We start from the raw sequence: 24034 nt of genomic DNA, 5'->3' as shown, positions 1-24034 counted from the left end.
CAGAGGCGTTGTAGTCAGAATCAAAAGCTTGGCCTACTGATTCCACAACACCGTTGAAAACTAGTTTCTTCCTTTCACATGGAAATATAAGCAGTGAGGGACTACTAGTATCTGAAGACTCCCACTGCCACAAAATAGGGGAATGGTCTTGTAAAACAAAACAAAACCAAATGTGCAACGTGTCTTGCATTATGTGAAATTATGGCTTCCAAGAAATCTTCCAAGAAATCTCCTTTTTTTAGCGAAGATCTGCATTTCTGTCACTCTGCATAAAAGAAATGCAGGCGAGTGCATTACTTTCTGCCACTACCACAGCAGATTTGGGCTGCATCGACACTGCAGAATGAATGCAGTTTGACACTGCTTTACTTGCCATGGCTCAATGTGATGGAACTCTGGGATTTGTAGTTTTGTGAGATATTTTGCTTTCTCTGTCAGAGAGTCTGGTGCCACAAGAAACTACTAATCCCAGGATTCCATAGGATGGAGCCAACACAGTAAAAGCAGTGTTGTACTGCGTTAATTCTGCACCGTGGCAGCAGCCTTGATGAAGGGTGTGTGAACCCATTCAAGAGAAACTTGGACATTATAAAAACAACTGCAGTGTGAAGGGCCGCATGCCATATATTTTTTTTAAAAAAAGAAATACGGTGACTAGATAACATGTCATGAACCTGCTGCTTTACTCTTTAGTCATGAGGAATGAGTACGTCTGTGAGTAATTCATTAGTTGCAAAAGAAATGTAATAATGATAACACTTAATGTCAAACACAGTACAAATTTTCCATAATGTTCCAAGAACTAGGGTTAGACTTATGCATGTACCAAGGTTGAAAGGAGGTTTCTCTTCTGAGTACAGTCAGAAAGAAGAATGCATTATGTCCTTACAAAACAGAGAGGTGTCATCTTTAAAGCCTCAGTGACTCTCATATACATTGGGCCCTTGGCATTTGCTGGGGTTTGGTTCTAGGATCCTCCATGGATACCAAAATCCACAGATGCTCAAGTCCCATTAAATACAATGGCACAACAAAATTGTGTCTCTGATATAAAATGGCAAAATTAAGGTTTGCTTTTTGGAATTTATATTTTTAAAAATATTTTCAAAGTGTAGATGGTTAAATCCATTGTTAAAGAGTCCATGATTAAGGGGGACTGACTGCCCAGACATCACTGGAGACCTCTAGAGCTTGCATTTTGATGGTGCCTGTCCGCGCATCTATATTACAAGCCTTCCTGCTCTTCATCTCACTTCCTTTCAGCAACAACAACATTGGCAAAAAGCTCTGCTGAGTGTGTGCTTGGATCATTGCATTTTCAGCTCCCTTCACTCCTTGTACCATTTTCTTCTATGCATTTCTTATTTACTAGTGTGCCAATTGCATTACTTTCTAGTTCACCAGCTTCTAAAGATCAGGCCACTGCAGTACGTGCTTTGGTTACATCTGGGTTACTGTGATGCGCTCTATGTGGGGCTGCCTTTGAAAAGTGGACAGAAACTTCAGTTGACCCGAAGAGCTAACAGCCAGGTTGTTAACTGGGGCTGGCTACAGAGAGCACACAAGTCCCTTCTTGCAACTACTCCATTGGCTGCCAGTCCGTTTCTGGGCACAATTCAAGAAGATGTCAGCCACAGATGCTGGCAAAATGTTAGGAATAAACTCTTCCAGAACATGGCCACATAGCCTGAAAAATCTACAAAAAACAATTCAAAATGCTGGTTTTGACTTATAAAGCCCTAAAAAGCTTGCGTCCAAACCATTTGAAGGACAATATCTCCCTGTATGAGCCCATTAGGGTTTTAAAATCATCTGGAGAAGCCCTCCTCTCTGTCCCACCACCTTCCCATATGCTGCTCTATACCTTCCTTCACCACCCTTTTTTAACACACCCCATAAGTCCCCACAGAGAGCCAGCACCCCACTGGAAGCTCCCCCAAACTTAAGACTCCTTCTCCTCATATCTTCCCTAACCCCATAACTTTCCTCTCTATAGATTTCTTTATTCCTAGAAAAGTGCTCTCAAGTTAAAAAAACAACCCTCACAAAAAACAGTATTTGTAATTTTTTATTTATTGTGTCTATTTTCTCATCACTACACATAACTGCATACCCTTCTATCATATCTCCTTTACTTGTCCTTCCCTAAGCTAAAACAGCCACAAACGTTATTGCCTTTCGTACATAGGGGAGTTGATCTAACCACTTGATTATTTTAGCTGCCCCCGTTTCTGCAGCATTCCCAGCTTTAGGAGTGTGAAGTCTTTACAAGGCTTGCAAAGGACTGACTGTTCCTCAATTAAAGCGCATCTCCAATGCTCCTCCAGTGCTACACTGCAAACACAACACAAATAAATTTACCTTCTGCTGACACCTGTTTACACAACCAAAGCACTCTTTAATCCAATGTTATATTTTATGTAACAGGTGGATTTGTTTGCTTTCGGCTACATTAGCTATTGCAGGGATGCAGCAGAGCTGGGGCACATGGAGGAATATGAAGAAAGCAACATACAAGAGGAATTGTTGGGATTTTGCACACATTCCTGAGGCTTTCCACACAATATGGAGACCATAGATCCCACCCTTCCTCTCCATCTTTATTCTCATAACAACCCAGCAAAATAGTTGTACTATGCTGGCTTGGAATTTGGTGAGCTGTACTACAATCTCCACCCTGAAAAGATAAGAAAACCCCTTTCCAAGCTCTTTTTTCACAGTTGTAACACTAGACTGCTATCCCACTGAGGCCTGAAGGTACTTAGAAATAAAGGAAAACTAAAGAAGAAAGTGAAAGGACAGGCTTACTGCTGAACATAAAGAAAACAAAAATAATGACCACAGAGGACCTACATAAATTCAGCCTGGAGAATGAGGAAATCCTAGGTTGAGAAATTTCCTGTACCTTGGATCAAATATTGACCACAACAAAGACTGCAATCAAGAAACAAGAAGAAGCCAAGGAATGGGAGGGGTAGCAATGAAAGAACTAGACATGATCTCAAAGTGTAAAAATCTACAGCTAAGCATCAAAATTAGAATCGTCCAAGCCAATGTATCCCCATCACCATGTATGAGAGCTGGACAGTGAAGAAAGCATTTCAGATGTTGCTGGAGAAGAGAGCTGAGAATACCGTGGATGGCCAAAAATGAATCCTAGGACAAATCAAGCCTGAATTTACCCTGGAAACCAAGATAAAGAAACTGAGGCTGTTGTACTTTGGCCACATCATGAGAAGGCACGACTCATTAGAAATGACAATAATACTGGGAAAGGTGAAGGGTAGTAGAAAGAAAGGAAGACAACACATATCAGATGGCTAGACTCAGTCAGGGAGGTCACAGGCCTGAGTCCGCAGGGCCTGAGTCTGCAGGACCTAAGCAAAGCAGTAGAGGATAGGGAGTCTTGGAGATGGCTTATCCACAGGGTCACTGGCAGTTGAAAACAACAGCAAAACCAGATCCCGCCTGATCTCGGAAGCTAAGCAAGATCCAGCCTGGAGAATGGATAGATGGGGCACCACCAGCCTGCATAAGACACTACCAAGCAATACCAGGTACTGCAAGTTATCATTTAGAGGAAGATAATGGCAAGCCATCCTTGACCATTTCTTAAATTCAATGTGAATGATGAGGAAATTGGATTAGCCAAAGAGTTCCCAAACTTTGGATCAATCATTGATCAGAATGGAGAATGCAGTCAAGAAATCAGAAGAAGACTAGGACTTGGAAGAACAGCTCTAGAGGAACTAGACAAGATCCTGAAGTACAAAGAGATATTACTGAATACTAAAGTTAGGACTGTTCATACCATTGTATCTCCCATCACGATGTATGGGTATGAAAGTTGGATGGTGAAGAAAGCAGACAGAGAATTCTTTCCATTTGAGATGTGGTGCTGGAGAAGAGTGCTGAGAACACTGTGGACCAGCCAAAAAGACAAATAAATGGGTCAAAGAATAAATCAGGTCTTAAGTCTCCCTAGAAGCCAATACGACTAAGTTCAGCTATTATACTTTGGTTTCATCATGAGAAGGCCCAATAATGCTTGGCAAGGTAGCAGGCAGTAGGAAATGAGGAAGACTTCATTCAAATGGGATAATCTTAATCAAGGGAGCTACAGCCCTCAGTCTGCAAGACCTGAGAAAGACCTGAGATTTGATGATGGGGTGATTTGGAGCTCTCTCATTCATAGGGTTGTCATGGGTCAAAGTCAACCAGAAGATAGTTAACAACAACAAAAAGAAAACTCCACGAAATTCATAGGGTTACTGTAAGTTGGCAGCAATGTCAAGACATACCGTATATAGATACATGCAGGTATCCCACTGGCATGAAATGAACAGGAAGAGTTCCAAATGACAACAACACATTGGCAAATATATGCAGTCACTCGGTCAGCTTCCACAAATACTTCACTGAGACAAAAGTAATATATCTCTCATTCACAGGTAGGAGCTGTAAGGACGGCCCTCCAGATGTTAGAATAATAGAACTGAAAATGACCTCAAAGGGCCATCTATTCAAACACACTTCCATGCAGCAATACACAACAAAATACGTATTCCTAAAAGATGGTCTCCCAAGACCACCATCTTCCAAGGCAGTCTATTCTACTATTGTTTTTACACTGCAGCCCCCAGAATTCTATACCACTGTTTATCAAGTGTTGGGAGTTAGTGATATAGTGATCCTGGTTTTCCCAAGAACCTATCTTTAGATATTCAGAAAGAACCCTTGGATTTGTGGAAGTACAAAGGGATGTGTGTTAACCCACAGCAGAGATGGGTCCAAAATCTAATTGGGGTGGGCATGAGCAATCCTTGCAGAATGCCATGTCTACTGGGATGGGGACAGAAAACCATCAGGCAGGGTGCAGAATGGAGTAACCTGAAGAGAAAGGAGTTCACCGTTTGGATCAAATTCTGCTCTTCACTACAATAATTTGTTGAAGGTTCCTTCTTATAAGCTTGTAACTTGGGGGACTTGGCCACTCTTTAAAAAGAATATTTAGAAATAGCAATAGCAATAACATTTACATTTCTATACCACTTCATAGTGAACTCAGCACTCTCTAAGTGGTTTACAGTGTATAAGCCAATTGCTCCAACATGCTGGGTACTCATTTTACTGACCTACGAAAAGATGGAAGGCTGAGTCAACCTGGAGCCCTCTGGGATCGAACTCACAACATTGTGGCTGCAGTACTGGCATTTAAGTACTATGCTACCAGATATATTGTCAAGATGTTAGTGGCAGAAACAAAATGTATAAGCAATACATGCAGCTATATAATTAATGCATTTATAACTTGTCATCTTATAGAGTCTGCATGTGCCATTTTAGTTTCATCTGCACGTTATTCCTAGAAAACAGGCAGCATGTGGACCTCACTTCAGCTATGGCTGGGTGGACAAATTAACTTTCATGCTTCAGTAGCCAAGGAGCAGCCCCTTCAGGGAGTTAGGATTTAAGTGTGTGCATGTGTGTTTTAAGTGGAAGCTGAAGGGAGACAAGAGAAATACCTGTGAAGAGGAATGAAGGTATAGGTTGCTACATTCTTTTTGAGCAAATGGTGGAACCACTGATCTGTATAGTTCAGCATTACTTATCCTGAATGAAACACCAGGGTTTTGATCCCATCCTAAATACTGAGATTTTTAAGCCTGAGATGTTTGAAGCTGGGGCGCCTTGCATGCAAATTTGCCTGCTTCACCTCTAAGCTATGGGGTTCTAAACATTCAGATCTTAGAGAGGTTTTCCCCTATGTGGTCAGGCAGATACTGTAGCTAAGAATCTACATCATGGTTGTGCATTGAAAATATACACTCAACAAGTTACATAGTGGCTGGGCTATATCACTCTTCTGCTGAATACTGACAGTGTGCATCCAACAACTGTGTACCTACTGATGTACTTGCTTATTTTTGCATTCTGTAATGGAGAGTACTCATAGGGGCTGTTCATACAATCCTAGGGCATCAAGGAACTGAAGAATGCCCTAGGCTGAGATCATGTGGCTTAGTCCCAATTAAAGCAGACCCACAGAAGAGTCTGTCGAAAGGTAAGCTGACATATAGGAAAACCCAAACGATTCAATAGCTTTACTCTATGTGCTAAGTCTGATAGTAGGATTGAGGCCCAAAGGAAATTGTTTCACTTTGGATCTCTGCTTAATCTGAATATATTTTCTGCATAAGGGCCAAGAAAGTGCAACTACATGTGTAAGGCAATTTACATAGCTGTACAACACCAACAGGATTCTAGCAATTATCTCATAAAAATCCAGCATATCTTTTCTCTAGTGTGTTCTTTTGGCTCCTTAGTACCAGGCATGGTGATCTGTAACTTCTGAGAGTACCACAACTCTTTCTGAAAGGACAAGGGCACTCATAGTTCCTCCCCAGCCTAGAAGAACATGCTGTTCTTGCAGTTGTTCTTGCTGGATATGCATTTTGCACTGAGGGATGACCAAGCTGCTGTTGTGCTGTTGGTGTGACTTCAAGTCGTTTCCAACTTATGGTGTCCCTAAACTGAACCTAACATAGGGTTTTCTTGGCAAGATTTGTTCAGGGGAGGTTTGCCAGTGCCTTCCCCTGAGGCTGAGAGCATGTGACTTACCTAAGGTCACCCAGTGGGTTTCATGGCTGAGTGGGGAACTGAACCCTGGTCTCCAGAGTCATGATCCAGTGCTCAAACCATATGCCACATTGGCTCTTGCCAGTTGAAGCTTTAGTGCTCAGTTTTGTGTCTCAGTCTCCCTGGCCTAGTCTTAGACAGGGCTTGAACTGCCAACCAGCCCCTCTGTTCTGGGGTCCATGAATATAGTCAAAACCTAACAACCTCACACCTGCCAGCCAATTAATATGATGCACCATGGGGCAGTTTTTACAAGCTAAGATGTCACCTTATAGCATGATGTGGAAGACTCAGGCTTCTCTGGTGTTGCCGAGGTCCCAAAATGTCATTCAAGCAGAGGAGAGACTGGTGTGGACAGGACAAGGGAGGACTAATGAAGAGTGAGTGCACAGAACCATCCCTTATGACAATCTCATTCAAGTAATTTGTGTTACATGTGCCTGCATTCATCAGTGAAATATCTGATGCACAGGGAGCGAATCAGCAGCAAACTAAAAAGAAAAAAAAAAAAGGGGGGGGGAAGGAAAAAATACCCTACAATTTCAAATCAGCATCCCTGGACATGTCTTCCATGGTTTGGTTTTAATGATTTCCCGTGATTTGGATATAAAACGGAAAGTGATGAAAAATTGGAATTTCCGGGAGGAAGCTCATTTTTTCCCTTTGCCTGTTCATTATTGCTGCTTTGCACAGCATGGCATTCCACATTAAAAGGACCCTCAAAAGAAACACACACACACGACAATGTATGCCATTTTAGAAACCGTTAAATGGATTTCTAGAGTCAGATGATACATAAATTAGATGGTGGTGATAGCTGTGGTAACCACACAGACATATCTGTGAAATGAAGCCAAAGCTGATGAGAAGCTGACCTTAGTCACCCATCACCCATTTTGTTTGCATAAGCCTTTGATTTCATAGCTGAAACTCATGCTCAGGAGAATCCTGTGACACAGCTCTTGCTGGAGTCTAGCCTTTCAGGGTTGGAAATCATGGACCTAATGCTGTGTGAAAGCATACTGTACAGAAATGTTAAAAATTGACACAAAAGGCAAGATATTAAGGGAAAATATTATAGTCTAGTATTCTCCCTGATATACAGTATCTGCTGGGATTTGGTTCCAGACCTCCATGAATACCAAAATCTGTGGATGCTTAAGCTCCATTATATACAATGCAGTATTAAAATGGTGTCCCTTATACAAAGTGCAAAATCAGGGTTTGAATTTTGGACTATCTGAGGATGGGATATTTTCAAGCCACGGACCGTTGAATCTGCGGACAAAGAATCTGTGGATACAGAGGGCTGACTGTATTAGTTGTCTAGCAACTAGGTTGTTTTTAAAGATGACCTCAACCAAATTTTTCTAGAAGGGCCTAAATACCCTCAAAGCATCAGACCCTGTCTCATCTTGAAACCAAACAGTACCTGGAAGAGAGACTGCCAATAAATCCCAGGTGCTGTTAGCTATATTTCAGAGGAAGGAATGGGCAAAACCACCTCTGTTCCTGCAAAAGAAATCCCTATAAAATATAAAATTCAAGGGGTTGCCATAAGTCAATAGGCAACCTGAAGACACACACACACACAGGTGACTGAGACAGAAGGAGGGAAGAGAAGTACATTCACAGAATCACAGAGTTGGAAGAGAGCACGAGGGCCATCTAGCCCAACTTCTTGCCATGCATTCATCCACACAATCCTCACTTAAGAGTCTGAATGTTGGACCCCCCAATGTAAAAGCTGTATACCTCAGATCTATTGCTAATCTATTTCAGCTCTAGTAGCTTTCATAGGGTCTCCTTAGGGTTATCCTAAGTCAGAAATGACTTGAAGGCACACAACAACAACAACAACAACAACAACAACAACAACAACAAAGCTTTAGCAGAAGGGTGGCCAAACTGAAGACCTACAACTCCCATCATCTCCAAACACTGGCTATACTGGCTACTGCTAATGGAAGTTTCAGTGCAATACAATGATATGGAGGGCAACATGTTTAGTATAGTGTCCAGACTGGGAGAAGTAATAGTACCCCTCTACTCAATTTTTGTCAGACCTTGCCCAGAATACTGTGTCCAGTTCTGGGCACCACAGATCAAGAGAGATACAGACAAGTTGGAATGTGTTCAGAACAATGTGATTAAGAGGGCCTGGAAAATAATCCATGTGAGGATCATCTTAGGGAACTGAGTATATTAAGTTTGGAGAAGAGAAGACTGGGAGGGGTTATGACTGTTCTTATCATTTGCTATCAAGTCCTTTTTAGCTTATTTGAAGATCCCCCCTCACCAATTGCTCTGCTCAGCTGTTCCAAACTCATCACTGTGGTTTCTTGACAGTCCATTCACTTGTAGTGTAGTCTCCCTCTTTTCCTACTGCCTTCTACTTTGTGTGTGTTATGTGCCTTCAAGTCGTTTCCAACTTATGGCGACCCTAAGGCAAACCTATCATAGGGTCCTCTTGGCTTCTTCAGTGGGAGTTTGCCTTTGCCTTCCACTGGGTCTGAGAAAACGTGACTTTGTCCAAGGTTACCCAGTGGGTTTCAATGGCCAAGCTAGGATTTGAACCATGGTCTCTGGCGTCAAAGTCCAACACTCAAACCGCTACAGTATGCTGCCTTCTACTTAACCAAGCATTATTGCCTTTTTCAATGGGTCACATCATCTCCTATGTCCAAAGTATGACTGTCCCAGTTTACTCATCTTGGCATCTAGGGAATATTTATGCTTGATTTGCTTTAGGACCCATTTGTTTGCAATCCAGGGTACCCTAGAACTCTCCTCCAGCATCACATTTCAAATGAGTTGATCTTCTTCCTTTCTTCACTCTCCAGCTTTTACACCCATACATAGAAATCAAAAACAGTTGTTTTTAAATACTTGAAACAATGACAAGTAGACGATAGATCAAAGTTTGTTTTCTGGGGCTCCAGAGATTAGGACATGAACAAATGGATTCAAAATGTAAGCAAAGACATTCCATCTAAAAATCAAGAAGCAGTTCCTGACAATAAGAACTATTCAACCGTGGGATAGAAGTTTTTGGAGTGTGGTGGGCTTTCCTTCTTTGGAAGTCTTTAAACAAACGGTCATGCCCACTCCTGAGGAATGGTTTAGCAGGGGGCTGGACTAGCTGCCCCTTGAGGTCCCTTCTAACTCTATGACTCTATGTTTCTCTGTCCTAGTCATCTGAAGAGAAGCAGGAATCCAATTGTCTACTAACACAATAGACCTTCTTCTTCTTCTCAGATCGTGTGTGTGTGTGTGTGTGTGTGTGTGTGTGTGTAATGACAGCTGGTGGCCTTCACACCAGTGGGTCAGTGAATCCACTCTGGGTTATAGTGCAAACTTTAAAGGAACTGTCCAAAGCGGTTAATCTATCACAAAATTGGGGTAGTACCTTGGACAGTTCCTTCAATTTAACTGAATTCAAAACCTGGGCTGCTGCCACACTGCAGAATTAATGTAGTTTGACTGCCATGGCTCCATCCTATGGAATCCTGGGATTTGTAGTTTGTTATGGCACCAGACCTCTCTGACAGAGGCGGGTAAATATCTCACAAAACTACAAATCCCAGAATTCCACAGCACTGAGCTATTGCAGTTAAAGCAGTGTCAAATTGCATTAATTGTGCAGTGTAGATGCAGCCCTGGAGTGGGATCAGCCCCCCCCCCCCCCACTGACCTGGAAACCACCAATTACCATTTTATGACATTGAAATGCACATAAAAGCTTATTAGCATACCCAAAGCATCCCACATTATATTTGGAGCTTCCATGTTTCAATGACCTTTGGAATACCAGGAGAATTTCCCATGGGAAAGACACAGAGACCCAAAGAGATGTGGAGGACCCAGGCAATACCAAGATAAAAACTGAATGGGTTTGCTGATTCCCCCAGGCTCCCTACACATCCCTACGCATTAGTACCAAAAGGCAATGGCAATAATACCTACCTGCTGTTGTGTTCCCAACCAACTCCCTTATCCATATACCTTGCAATTGACCTAAATTCAGTCACTGTTTTCATTATTCTGAAATTAAAACCATTGGTCATTCTGGAATCCCACTGTTGATTCCCTGGGAAGACCATTAGGTCTTTGTTTTATTGCAAGATAGCAGCTACTACCCCTGAAGGCTAGGATCTCAGGTACAACTATCAGTCATAAACTTAGGGGCTAAACAGACCACCTCTTTGGAGCGGCCTGCTGCCGCTACTTTCAGTGCTGGATCAGGTCTGTGGTAACTACATGCCATGGCCCTGATCTGGCACTTTGCCAACACTAAAAGGAATAGCAAAATGCCGCTCCTTTTAGTGCTGGCAAAAAGGTGCCCTTGTCACCTCCATGGTGACTCTTCTGTGCTCCTTAGGCAATGGAGAGGACAACATGGTGTTGTGCCAATAGAGTACCATAACAACCTCCTATTTACTTCATTTAAGTAAAACCAGCCCTTTGGGTGAGCCCTGAGCCTGTGAAGCTTCTTGTCACTAGGAGGTTGGGTCCATATACATCCAACAGTCAACTTCCAGAGCTGGCCTGCTGACATCATTCTCCCGGTCAAGTGGAAAGCATCTTTCCAGCTGTTCTGCTGCTAGACAGCCGTCTGTCAGTCTGATTAGCGTAACGACTGTCTGGAAAGGTTTTTGAGGGAAACATAGGTTACAAGATGAGACTCGCCGCTTCTCTCCAAAAGCCCCTGAGGGTACGGAAAGGCCTGATGATGTGAAAGCGGCGGCGGTGGAAGATAAAAGGGATCGTACAGCAGCAGCTGACTCCCCGTAAGAAGTTTCTCTGAAGCAATACAGCTTGTGACAGGCTTCAGACAGCTCTGATGCATCTGGGCACATGCTGATCGCTGTGATTATGTATAGCGTTACACAAATCCATTTGCAGTCTCTCCACCAAAGCAGGTGGCCTTGGTCACTCTCTGCTTAACGGAGGACAAAACCTTTGACGTTTCGCTGGTGGCAGGTTCCACTTATCTTCTTTCCTGTTCTTCTTGTCTTTTCTTATTCTTCCATTCTTCTCAGAGAAAAAAGGAAGCTCCTTTTTAAAACCAAGGCCTGTTTTCACACTGCATAACTATAGCAGTTTGATACCAGACTAATTGACATGGCTCCAGGCTGTGGAATCCTGGGATTGGCAGTTTTGTGAAGTATTTAGAATTCTCTGCCAGAGAGCTCTAGTGACCCATCCATCTACAAACCACAGGATAGAAAACACGGCTGCATCTGCACTGCAGAATTAATGCAATTTGACACTGCATTAACTGCAATGGCTCACCACTATGGAATTCTGGAGAATTATAGTGTATATGATAACGCTTGCCAGGATGGTTATAGCAAAATATTGGAAGTCAAAGGAGAAGCTACAAATAGATGAATGGTTATTAAAACTGAATGAAATTAGACAGCTAGACATACTTTCATGTACATTAGAGGACAAAAAGAAAGCTAAAATGGAAAAGGAATGGATGCAAATAGTGACATATTGGGGAAAAAGATGGTGTTTGGACAAAAACCTGGTTTATTAAAGTATATATATATATATATATATATATATATATATATATATATAAAATTAAAATTAAAATTGACCAGAAAGAAATATTTTCAGGGAAAACAAAGTTATATGGTTTATAAGATAGAATTTGGAGAATACGTTTAGCTGTACAACCTTTTGTAAGAAGAGAACATTTAAAATAACAGGAATGGGATTGTATATTTGTTTAGTTGCAAGAAGCAAAAAGAAGATCAAAAGGGAACACAAAGAAGTTTTGTTAAGACAGGAAGTGAAGATAAAGAAGAACAACCGTTTTGTATATAGATTTCATTTTGAAGCTTTGTATTTAATATGTAATGAAAAGATCTTTTTAAAAAAAACTTAATAAAGATTATATGTCCAAAAAAACCCAAAGGGAATTCTAGGATTCATCATTTTGTCAGATATCTGGCCTTTTCAGTCAGAGGAGTCTAGGACCCATTCATGTGGTGATGGCTGTTTTTTTAAGCAGCTCATGGCATCCACAGAATTCTTCCAGCACCACATCTCAAATGAAATGATTTTTGTTCTACCAACTTTCTTCATTGTTCAGCTCTCATATCCGTACATTGTGACATCAAATACTATGGCTTGGACATTCTGGCTCACAAGGCCAAAAATCCCACAAGGATTCTTCTGCATCCTTGGCAGGAAATTAAATAAGACAACTGGCATTTGACTGATATTACCCAGTCAAACAATGAAGTAACTGTATACAGTGGGCCCTTGGTATCCACTGGGATTTGGTTCCAGGATACCAAAATCCGTGGATACTCAAGTCCCATTATATACAATGGCACAGTAAAATGGTGTCCTTTGTATGAAATGCCAAAATCAATGTTTGTTTTTAGAATTAATTTTTTTAAAATACTTTCATGGATGGTTGAATCTGTGGATGCAGAATCTGTGTATACAGAGGGTTGACTGTACATAGACTGATGGCAAGATAGATAGATAGATAGATAGATAGATAGATAGATAGAGATAGATAACCAGTTCTGGATGTGATGAGAGGGAATAACTCTACTTATTCTGGACTGTGATCTCTCTTAGTCCACTCCTCAAAAACTCTCTAGTTAGAAGTTGCTTCTTAGGACTTTATCACACGGGGAAAATCAGGGTTTAAATTATCATTATCGTGTGATTGTGGTGAAGATTTTCACATGATGTCTCAATTAATGAGGACTTATCCCAGCAATACCAGGTAATAACCAGCAACAAATCATTCATGGGATAAGTCCTCTTTAATCGTGATGTGTGTTAAAATCTTCAGCGTGATCACACAATTTTCACAGGATGACAGTTTAAATCCTCGCTTTCCCCATGTGATAAAGTCCTTAGGTTTACAGTGACACTGTTTTATTTGTTGCTTTCATGCCTCCTTCCTCACAATCCAATGGAGCTCCCCACTCCCTGCTTAGCCCCATGAATATTTGACTAGTGCTCCAAACCCTGCTCCCACCTGCATGCATTATTGAGTCAGAAAATCCTTGCCTGTTAATGCGCTAAGGACAAGCGATTCAGTGCATTAGAAGACGACCTCTTTGCTGAACCCGTCGTGCGTATGTTCTCTCATGTGCTGTTAACACATCAGTCTGCGAGCTGAGAGTTAAAACTGCCTGCAGGAATATGTCCTAACAGCATTGCCTTTGGGCAAAAGCCCATGAGACCCTTCATGTATTTTTCACAAGAAGGCATCATCCACAGGATGAAGGGGTCCATGGGGACAGACCCCATTCTGACATGGCAAAGAGTCTTTCTTCTTCCCAGTTAGGTCCAAACATTGAGCAAACAAGGGCAGAAGAGAACAGTCAAAATGGTAAAGGGAGTGGAGTGATCCCCTCTGTGGGGAAAGGTTATCTTTGGGGCTTTTTAGTTTGGGGGGACATGATAGAGGTGCACCAAATTACACATAATGTGGAAAAAAGTAGGGAAGGAGACATATTTTGTTCCTTTCTTGGGATACCAGAACTCATTGGGAACTCACTGCAGCTGAATGTTGGGAGAGCCAGGAAAACCAAGTGATTCATTTATTTTATTTATCCACTTCTTCAGATGCACTTAATGGAATTAAATTGGAGCCCTGGGTGCATCAAAACAGTAGAAATAATGCAGTTTGCCACTACTTTAAGTGCTACAGCTTCATCCTACGGAATCCTGGGATTCGTAGTCTTACAAGGTCTTGAGCCTTCTCTGTCAAAAAGTGCTGATGTCCCACAAAATTACAAATGCAAGGATTTTGTAGGTTGGAGCCATGGTAGTTAAAGTGGTGTCAAACTGTATTGTTTCAACCGTGTAGTTGCCACCTTTGAGATATATAAGTAGTTTCTTGTTGTGGGGTGCCTTCACATCAACTCCACCTTATGGCAAACCTAAGGCAATCCTATCATAGGGGTTTCTCAGCATGATTTCCTCAGGGTGGGTTTGCCACTGTTTTCCTCTGAGTCTGAGAGAGTGTGACTTATTTAAAGTCACCCAGTGGGTTTCCATGGCCAAGCAGGGTGTCTGAACTCTGGTCCCTCCCAGTTCTAGTCCAACACTCAAACCATTACACCATGCTGGCTTTTAAAGAAAACCCCAATGGTTACAACGGGGGAATTTGTACTCTTTCTACCTGGAGCATTCATGAGCCCCTAAAGAGATGGAAGTTTCTGAGTTTATTGAGGAATAGTCCCTAGGCTAGGGAGATGTGAAAGGTAGTCACCATCATCGAGGAAGAAAGATCGAGTTTAAAAAACCTGGACAGGGGCGGGTGTGACCTACCTGTGCCTTTTTTAACTGGTTAGAAAAGCAAGGGACAAAACAATACTTATCGTGGGTGCTTCCATCAGTTTTTGCGGGCAATGGGAAAGGCATTTGTTTCGCAGGTAAAAGGTCTCCTGTTCAATCCCTGGCTTCTCCAAGTTGGGCAGAGTAAGATGGTTGCCCAAGATTCTGTAGGGTGCTGCCAGTCTGTGTAGGAAACACTGAGTTTTCAAAATTCAAAGATATAGCCAGTCTGTTGAATCAATATGTAGCACCTTTGCAGTCAGTCTCAAAGGTGCTACAAGATCTCTCTACATACTGAGCTTACAAAAGTTGGCCATCTCTCCTAGCTGGCAGGTTCTGCTAAGTTGTAGTCCAAAAAGGTCACTTGTGCAAGCTCTGCATTTCTTAAAAGTGAATAGGAACCCCTGTCTCACACACACCTTGTGGTTGAGGGCCTTTATTACTGGGAGTGTTTTCCCATTTACAAGACAGAGAGTATGGCATGGGTCTTGTGAGGATTGTGTAGTAATCAGTTGCCTGCAACACTACAAGATGGAAAAAAGTCAAGTCCTGGTTACATCATTTGTTGGCGTGTTTTCCATAGCGAGGAAGAGTGCAAACACTCTCAAGTCAGATGAGATGATGAAGTGGCAAAAGACTAACAGAGAGTGTGGGAAACAGCCGATCATCCTTGGATATAGGGGAGAAAAAGACAGAATAGGGCTGCTTGAAAGCATGTCTCTTTTAAAATGGCAAAAACAAAAATATAATCAGGATGGGAGTGAATCAGCAGCTGATGGAGGTTGAAAAATGACACTGAAATACAGTCAACCCTTCTCATACATGGATTTTTTATACACAGATTCAAGCATACATGGTTTGAAAATGTTCAAAAAAAGTATAAATTTCAAATATCAAACCTTGATTTTTCATTTTTTATAAGGGACACCATTTTGCTATGTCATTATATTTAATGGGACTTGAGCCTACATGGATTTTGTTATCCACGGGGGATCTTGGAACCAAACCCCGGCAGATAACAAGGGTCCACTGTATATTGCTAGTGGGCTCACGAGGCCGTAAGAGGCCAAAAAGTTGCTTTTCTCAGAAAAATTCATGCACAGTGTGGAAACATCACCAGTGGATGAAGTGCCATCATGCCTAGCATTCTGTACTGTATGACAGATTTTACGATTGGGGACATTCCCAGGGGCTAGAGAGAGAGCTGCTTCCTCCTCCTCCTCCTATTAGTCCTCGACTGCAAAACGCCTCTTTTCAGCATCTCCCAGGAGGCAGCCATTGGGACGGCAGTGGTGGGGGTCATGGTGGCCGCCAGCGTCTTCGCAAGCAGAAGATTCCACTCAAAGTTTGCTCTTGGCACCCTCTAAGGCAGTGATGGCGAACCTATGGCACGCGTGCCAGAGGTGGCACTCAGAGCCCTCTCTGTGGACACATGTGTCATCACCGCAGTGCAAAGTTTGCCACAGTTTGTTACTAGAAAGCCAGAGGGCCATGGCACTTTGCAATTAATAAGTAGGTTTTGGGTTGCAGTTAGGGCACTCAGCTTCTAAAAGGTTCACCATCACTGCTCTAAGGCTCAGGTACCCTGTTCCAACAGTATGTACTGGATCACACCTGACGGGAGCACCCTGCTCTAACCAAACTGAAAGTGGTTACATCTCAAGATTGTGATAGAAGGATGATGATGAGCTGTGATCAGGCCAAGCTTATGGCCAACCTGGCAAGGTTGATTTGAGCAAAGAAGGTAATTCAAATTGGTATTTTTACAGGGTACAATACTTTAAACATGGATTTGATCATACCAGATGATGGCAAAGTTGTTGCCTGTGATATAAATGAAGATACTGCCAAACTTGGAAAGCCAATTTGGAAAGAGGCAGGAGTGAAGCATACAATTGACCTTAGGATAAAACCAGCTATACAGATACTTGATAAACTTCTGGCAAATGGTGAAGCTGGAACCTTTGATATTGCTTTCATATCCACTAATTATTTATCCACACATTCAAGCATCCATGGCTTGAAAATATTTTTTGCTATGCCTTTTGATTTAATGGGAACATCTGCAGATTTTAGTATCCACAGAAGGTCCTGGAGACAAACCCCACGGATACCAAGGGCCCACTGTACTTTAATTCTAGTCAACTCCTCTGAGCTATGGCACTAGAGGTGGTCTCCAGCCACTACCAATCCCATGATTTCACAGGATGGAGCCATGACCACTAGAGTGGTATCGAAGTGCTACAATTGTGCAACGTGACTTCTATCTATAATTAGCAAGGCTAGGAGGAATACTGGTGTTTGCAGAAATACAAAAGAAGGAAAAATCCTAATCTGGGGGGAACCTCAAAATAGCAAAGCAAAGAGTTTCAGAATGGTGAGACATAGGGTGACATTGGCAAGGATTGATCATATGTTGCTGAAATAGCAAGAGCAGCAGCAGCAGTTTTAATTGTCTTCTGAAAAGTTCCCAACAAAGCTGGCCAGTAGAATCATCAAATCTTAGAGCTGAAAGAGACCACAAAGATCAACTAGTAGTCCAACTCCCTGCCATGAAGGAGTACATAACTCTTGAAAGATGCCCATTCAACCTCTGTTTAAAGACCTCCAAAGAAGGAGAGTTCACCTTCCTCTGAGGTAGTTTATTCAATTGCTGAACAGCTCTTCCAGTAAATAGGTTCTTCCAAATGTTTAGGTGGAATCTCTTTTTTTGTAATTTTAATCTATTGCCCTGTGCCCTAGTCTCTGGAGCAGCAGAATACAAAATACAGAATACATGCTTGTTCCATCTTCTACATGACATTTCTTTGCATATTTAAAGATGGCTACAGACTTCCACCGAGGTTCAGTCCACCACCCCCTATGGCAGCCCATTCCAATGATAGGAAAGTGGGAAGGTCTATCCTTTCTCTGTTTCATAATAAGTGTGTGTGTGTGTGGGGGGGGGGGGGGGAGACAAACAGTCTGGAGATAAAGCCCTTAATTCAAGACAATACAAAAACAATGCAAAATTACACACCACAAAACTCTGTTCTATGCAAATGCATCATAAACCGGGGGAGGAATGACGGCCCCCAGGAATTCAGTTCATCAGCAGTGAGACACCATAAAGCAGGTTGATAAATAAGGAGAAATCCAAAAAGATTTGCACAGGCAAATGTGATTTAAGAAGGTCTGCGAGCCTGACCTATGAGCTAATTATTTAGTTTGGCGGCAGGAGACAGGTCTAGCGATAACTGCCTACAAAGGCAAGGAACTTGTAAAACTCTTAAGCCAAGTAAGAGCCATTGTTTGACATCATTAAGGGCTGGCAAGGTCTGGCTAGAACCAACAACACACCCATTTTTCCCTCTCTTACGTAATGTGTGTGTAGAATACTAGAATCTTAAAGAGTTGGAAAGCACAACAAGGGGCATCCAGAACCCCCTGCCATGAAGGAAAACACAAGTAAAGTATTTCTGAAAGAACCTCTCTTTAAAGAACTCCAAAGATGGAGAGTCCACCACTCTCCAAGGAAATCTGTTCCACTGCTTAACAAGTCTTATAGAAAAACAAGTTCACAGAATCATAGAGTTGAAAGAGATCACAAGGGCCATCCAGTCCAACCCCCTGCCATGCAGGAACTAACAATCAAAGCACCCCTGAGATATGGCCTTCTTGCCTATGTTTAAAGAGCTCCAAAGAAGGAGACTTCATCACTCTCCGAAGGAGTGTGTTTCACTGTTGACCAGCTCTTACTGTCAGGAAGCTTCTTCCTAATGTTGAGATAGAATCTCTTTTCCTGTAGCTTGTATCCATTGTTCCGGGTCCTATTCTCTGGAGCAGTAGAAAACAAGCTTGCTCCCTCCTCAATATGACATCCCTTCAAATATTTAAACAGGGCTATCATATCATCTCTTAACCTTCTCTTCTCCAGGCTAAACATATCTTGCTCTCCTCACAGGGCAGATGCTCTTTCCAGATGCTCAAGTCCCATTAAATACAATGTCATAGTACAATAGTGTCCCTTATATAAAATGGAAAAATCAAGGTTTGCCTTTTGGAATTTATATCTTTTTTGAATATTTTCAAGCTGTGTATAGTTGAATCCATGGATAAAGAATCCATGGATATGGAGGGTTGACTACTAGCTTTTTTCCAGGGATACCATGGGGGATCTTATTAAAGGCCTTACTGAAATCAAGATACACTACATCCACAGCATTCCCTTCATCTACCAAACTTGTATAAGCATAGTATATAAGAGATGATGGTATATAAGAATTCCAGGTGTGAATGATTTCAATGTTTCATAGTACTAACATGTGAATGCAGGAAATCTCTCTTAACCAAAAGTCAGTTCCCTTGGGGTTTAAAACCTACGCCGAGGATATTCATTTTGTTATATGTGCAGTTGTGAGGATATGTGTATTACAGTAGGCCCTTTGATATGTAGTATGCCATTAAACCATTATCTTTCTTCACACCTCTGCTAATGGACTGCAATTTGTAAATATATCACATATCAGCTGCTCTCTTTCTAGTCTTCCATTGTTAGCAATGCTAGAAATTTGTGGACTGAAGGAAAATTTCATGGGTGGGAGCATGTTCTCACTGAGATGGGCATCTGCCCTCATTTCGCCTCCAAAATTACATCTCTGGTTTAGGCCATTCTCACCATGCATATTTCCTTAACAAGAAGCAAGCCCAAAGTGAGAAGGCACCAATATTCTTTGTACAAAACTACTGCAAAGCATTTCTATCAGCTCAGATTGCAGAGCTTAAAAATATCTGTAAGCAGTTGCTTAATTTTAGTGCTTTCATAACACATGTACTCAGGTGTATGTGTGTTATTAAAATTATTTGGAGAGTCTCATGGGCAAGGAAGGGATGTCTGATAGATGGGAGTAGGGAAGAATACGTTTTTAAAGCTTTTTAAAGCTTTGTTACAATATTCGCTTCCGGGCGCAATACAAGGTGTTGGTTATTACCTATAAAGCCCTAAATGGCTTGGGCCCAGGGTATCTGGAGGACCGCCTCTCTCCGTACAATCCGCCCCGCACACTCAGATCATCAGGGCAGCTATTGTTAACCGTTCCAGAGGCGAAATATAGTTCTACCATCAGGAGGGCTTTCTCCATCTCAGCCCCCAACCTCTGGAATGCGCTGCCCTTTGAGCTCCGCTCAGCCACCTCCCTAGCCCAATTTAGGAAGGGGCTAAAGACCCACTTATTTGAACAAGCTTACCCCTGACCAGTTACTCTCCCCCCCTCCCCTTGTCAGCACTGTCTTGCCGGCATGGACATTTTGTTATTTTTATTAATCTGTTTTTAATGTTTTGTATGACTTGTTGTTATATTGTTCGGAATTGTTGTGCACCGCCCTGGTTTTTAGAAGGGCGGTATACAAATAAAGTTTTTATTATTATTATTATTAAGAGGTCTCGAAACTAGTTTTTAAAAAAGCTGACATTCTCAGAATGCTGAGCCGCACAACTAGACAAGAAATTTGGCATGAGAAGATTGAGAAAATGCACCAAAGCTTATGTGCACAGAATGCCCACAAATGTCCTGAAAACAGCACATCCAGAACGATACTACATAGCAGCCATGAAATCTTATAGTGCAGCATTATCTCCTGGGGCGGAAGAACTTTAGCACTTCAACTTCTTGGAATTAAGAAAGCCAATAACATCACGATGAACAAATCTTGTCTGGCAGACAGATACAGTTTAGATGACCTAATATTAATTCTTTCGGAGGCCTCTCCTTCCAGAGAAGCCCAAAGCACTCTGCAAAGCTGAAGCCAGGGATTGGAGAAACAGACATCTAAAACTGCTCTGCCTGAACTAATCCACACGAAGGCTGAACTATACATTTTAAACATTTGCAGTTATTCTGTTGAAACATTAATCTGCTATTTAACAGAAATGGGGGTTAGGGTGAGGATCAGGTAGCAATAGCAGGTACTTAACCCTTCCTGCATTTGCCAAGTCTCCTTGAGAATGTCCATCTCTAACTGTCACTCCTCCCAATCATGTTTTCCCCCCAAGCTGAGTAGCAAGAAAAACAGTTTTTTTTTAAAAAACAGGGTGATTTGCAAACTAGTGCATTGTTGTTATTGTTGTTGTGTGCCTTCAAGCCATTGCTGATTTATGGCAACCCTAAGATGAAACTTTCTTGGGGTTTTCTTGGCAGGTTCCATCAGAAGGTGTTTGGCACTGCCATCTTCTGAGGCCGAGAGCCTGTGACTTGCCCGAGGTCAACCAGTGGGTTTACATGGCTGAGCCAGAATTCAAACCCTGGTCTCCAGAGACATAGTCTAATGCTCAAACCACTACACCATGCTGGCATACCCTCCAATATTTTACAGAAGAAGGAAAAAACTGGGGCATATGTGCTGAGCAAAAGAGGGTGGACAAGGAAGCAAAAGTTATTAATAAGGAAAAATGCATAAGCTAGGAGAGGCTGCAGGAGTTTGCTTTTGCCCAAGTGTATTGGGAAAGGCAAAATTCAATCCCTCCTCTCCTCCCTCCCGAATTAATTGAGTGCAAACTACTATTTGCACTTTTAACTGACTTTGCAAGAGCTGAGACAAACTGAGAATAAAGGGAGGAAGTGGAAAGAGGAGAGAGAAAGAGACATTTTAAAAGCAGCTAAAAGAGTAGGATGGCAAAGGATTAATCTGAACTTTCCCTGCCAAATCAGAATACTTGGAGGCAGGGTGACTAGGGGGCTCTACAGACCATCCCCCCGTTCTGGCTTTTGGAGAGCGCAAAAAGGAGCAGCAAAAGTGGCTCCTTTTTGCATCCACCAAAGGGTGCCATAGTCGCGGCAGTGTGGCTATATTGCTCCCTTTCAGTGCTGCGTCATCTGGACGCAGTGCTGGAGGCACACCAAGATGTTGCTTGCGATCTGGAGTGGTGCACGGCATCATGGTGCTCTGGGGACAGAGTCAGGACATTCGACATCAGGACGCTGCACCCCGACTCCGCTCACAGGCTTGCCTTTTGGGCTGGTTTGTATAGGGCCCAGATGTCCTAACCACAAAGGAGGACAAGGCACCTCAAAATGTAGGATATGCCAGAAAAATGTAGGATGGCAATGGTAAGCCCCTCAGAACAACCCTTAGCAAGAAAGCCTGGGGTAGGTTATCCTGGGGGGTGGGGGGGTCACACTCTCTCAGCCATATAATAATATAGTCTCTCAGAAATATACTATGTGTGCAAGAGCTTTAGTTTATACCACCTTGGGAGCAGATTCTGTTGTGGTTTTATTTCTTGCAAAAGAGGAAAAACCAATCTCTAAGCCCCAGCCCCACTGATAATTATTTTTTAAAATGTCAAGCAAATCATGCGCACCTTTGTCATACTGATGATGCAAGTATTTAAAGGTGCTATCTACTGTGGCCATGCAATAGCAAGTATGTGCATAACCTGTCAATTTTTTTTTTTTTTATAAAAATACACCATCTAATGATGTTCCCAGGAGAACCCCTCCCTGGCTTTGGTGAGCTCTGGGAATCAGACATCGGTACAGAGAGGGGCGCCAAATCACTGACAGAAGGGTAAAAAAGCCAGGCTGCACTTTAAAGAGACCACGTTCTAAAGCGCGGGAAGTTTGAATCCACTGTATTTCTGGAGCTGCTTTTTTCACTCCCGCAACCGAGTGCCAGAGAGGGAATAACAATGGTGCTTGGCTGGCAGGGAGAGAGCAAAGGGGTGGGCATGATTCACCTACTGCACATTAACACCCCCCCTCCTGGATGCCCCAAATGGGATCAAAAGCAAGTTCCCATTGGCGGCATCATGATAAAACCTAATGTTTTGGAAAAGAGACAGGGAAAAACTTGATGTTGGAAAAACCGGATTAAGGGGGATTTGTGCCACCACCCCCCTTGAATTCAGTGTGTGAACAACCCCCTTTTAAATCGGTTTACAAACCAGTTTATAACATAGTGTGAATGGCCTCTCAAATGGCAAAGGGTTACCTGAGCCATTCCTGATCTTTTTTGGAGGTAGGATACATTTGCCTGCAGACCTTTCTGCAGACCTTTCTGCACCTACATATGTTAAGCTGCACTAATTCACCCCATAAATCTATTCTTTTGAGACTTTCTACACCCCAATTCTTTACCATCTTGTCTGCTGCAGTTTGGCCCATCTCCTCCAGCTCTACTTTGTGCTTTTTCCTAGCCCTCCCTCAAAATCATCCAGAAGTCACGTTGTCCCCTCCGTGCTTGTAGAAAGAAAAAGTTTACATACTGACATTTAAAGTTGCTGCCAGTGTATTAATAGTCCTCTCGGGTTGAAAATAACACTGGCTTAGCCGGCAAATGCCTCAAGACCTCACAAGTCCTAAGCACCACGGCCTTTTACACCGACATTCAATATTTGGCCTTGATTATCATTAAAGTAAACAAGCAGAGAACTTTTGGCAATTATTTTCGGACATACTTGCATGCAAAACGTCATAGGTTGGCAGCAGGGTCCAAGCGTGATGGGAGAGGGAGTACAAAACTGCAACATGGCCTGCATCCTACGTACATGCCAGATTCCTAGCTTGTTGTGTGCCTTCAAGTAATTGCTGATTTATGGCAACCCTAAGGCCAACATATCCTGATGTTTTCTTGGCAGAAATGTCCAGAGAGGGTTTCCCTTGAGGCTGAGAGTGTGTGACTTTTGCAAGGTCACCCAGTGGGCTTCTATGGTTGAGTGAGGATTTGAATCCGGGTCTTCCAGTGTCATATTCCAACCATTATACACACTGGCCCTCCAGATTTTTATCTACAGTCTCAAAATCTGTATTATAGCAAGAGGACACAGCAGCAATGTAAGTGAGTGAATGTGTAGATCAGAGGTGAGGAAAGTGTGACCAAAGTGTGACATGCAACTGAGAAAACCTCATTCTTCTACCTCTCCAACCTGAGTCTTCAATGCCTGCTCAACACCCCCCAGTTAAAAAAACAGGATTTTTTTTTGGTATAGTACACCCCAAAAATAGTCCGTTAGGATTGTCAAATTAGCATCATGCCAGGCCTTGAGATTGCTGGGCCAAAATCTAAGATCTAGAGATGGCCCCTACTGATGTCCCAG

At 42.4% G+C, this 24034-nt stretch overlaps 1 protein-coding gene and 1 pseudogene across 1 annotated transcript in view; one reads left to right on the top strand and one right to left on the bottom strand.

Annotated features, from left to right (window-relative positions):
* The window catches only part of GAB2 (GRB2 associated binding protein 2), a 176194-nt gene that overhangs the window by 92152 nt on the left and 60008 nt on the right, over positions 1 to 24034 (bottom strand). The gene's annotated exons all lie outside the window — the stretch shown is intronic.
* LOC149320107 (catechol O-methyltransferase domain-containing protein 1-like) lies at positions 15036 to 17128 on the top strand (annotated as a pseudogene).

Source organism: Sceloporus occidentalis, unplaced genomic scaffold (assembly GCF_023333645.1).
Source record: "Sceloporus occidentalis isolate IW3139 unplaced genomic scaffold, rSceOcc1.0.p SCAF_2, whole genome shotgun sequence".
In the NCBI taxonomy this organism is placed as follows: domain Eukaryota; kingdom Metazoa; phylum Chordata; class Lepidosauria; order Squamata; family Phrynosomatidae; genus Sceloporus; species Sceloporus occidentalis.
The sequence above is the reverse complement of the archived record's forward strand: the minus strand, read 5'-3'. Positions and strand labels throughout refer to the sequence as shown.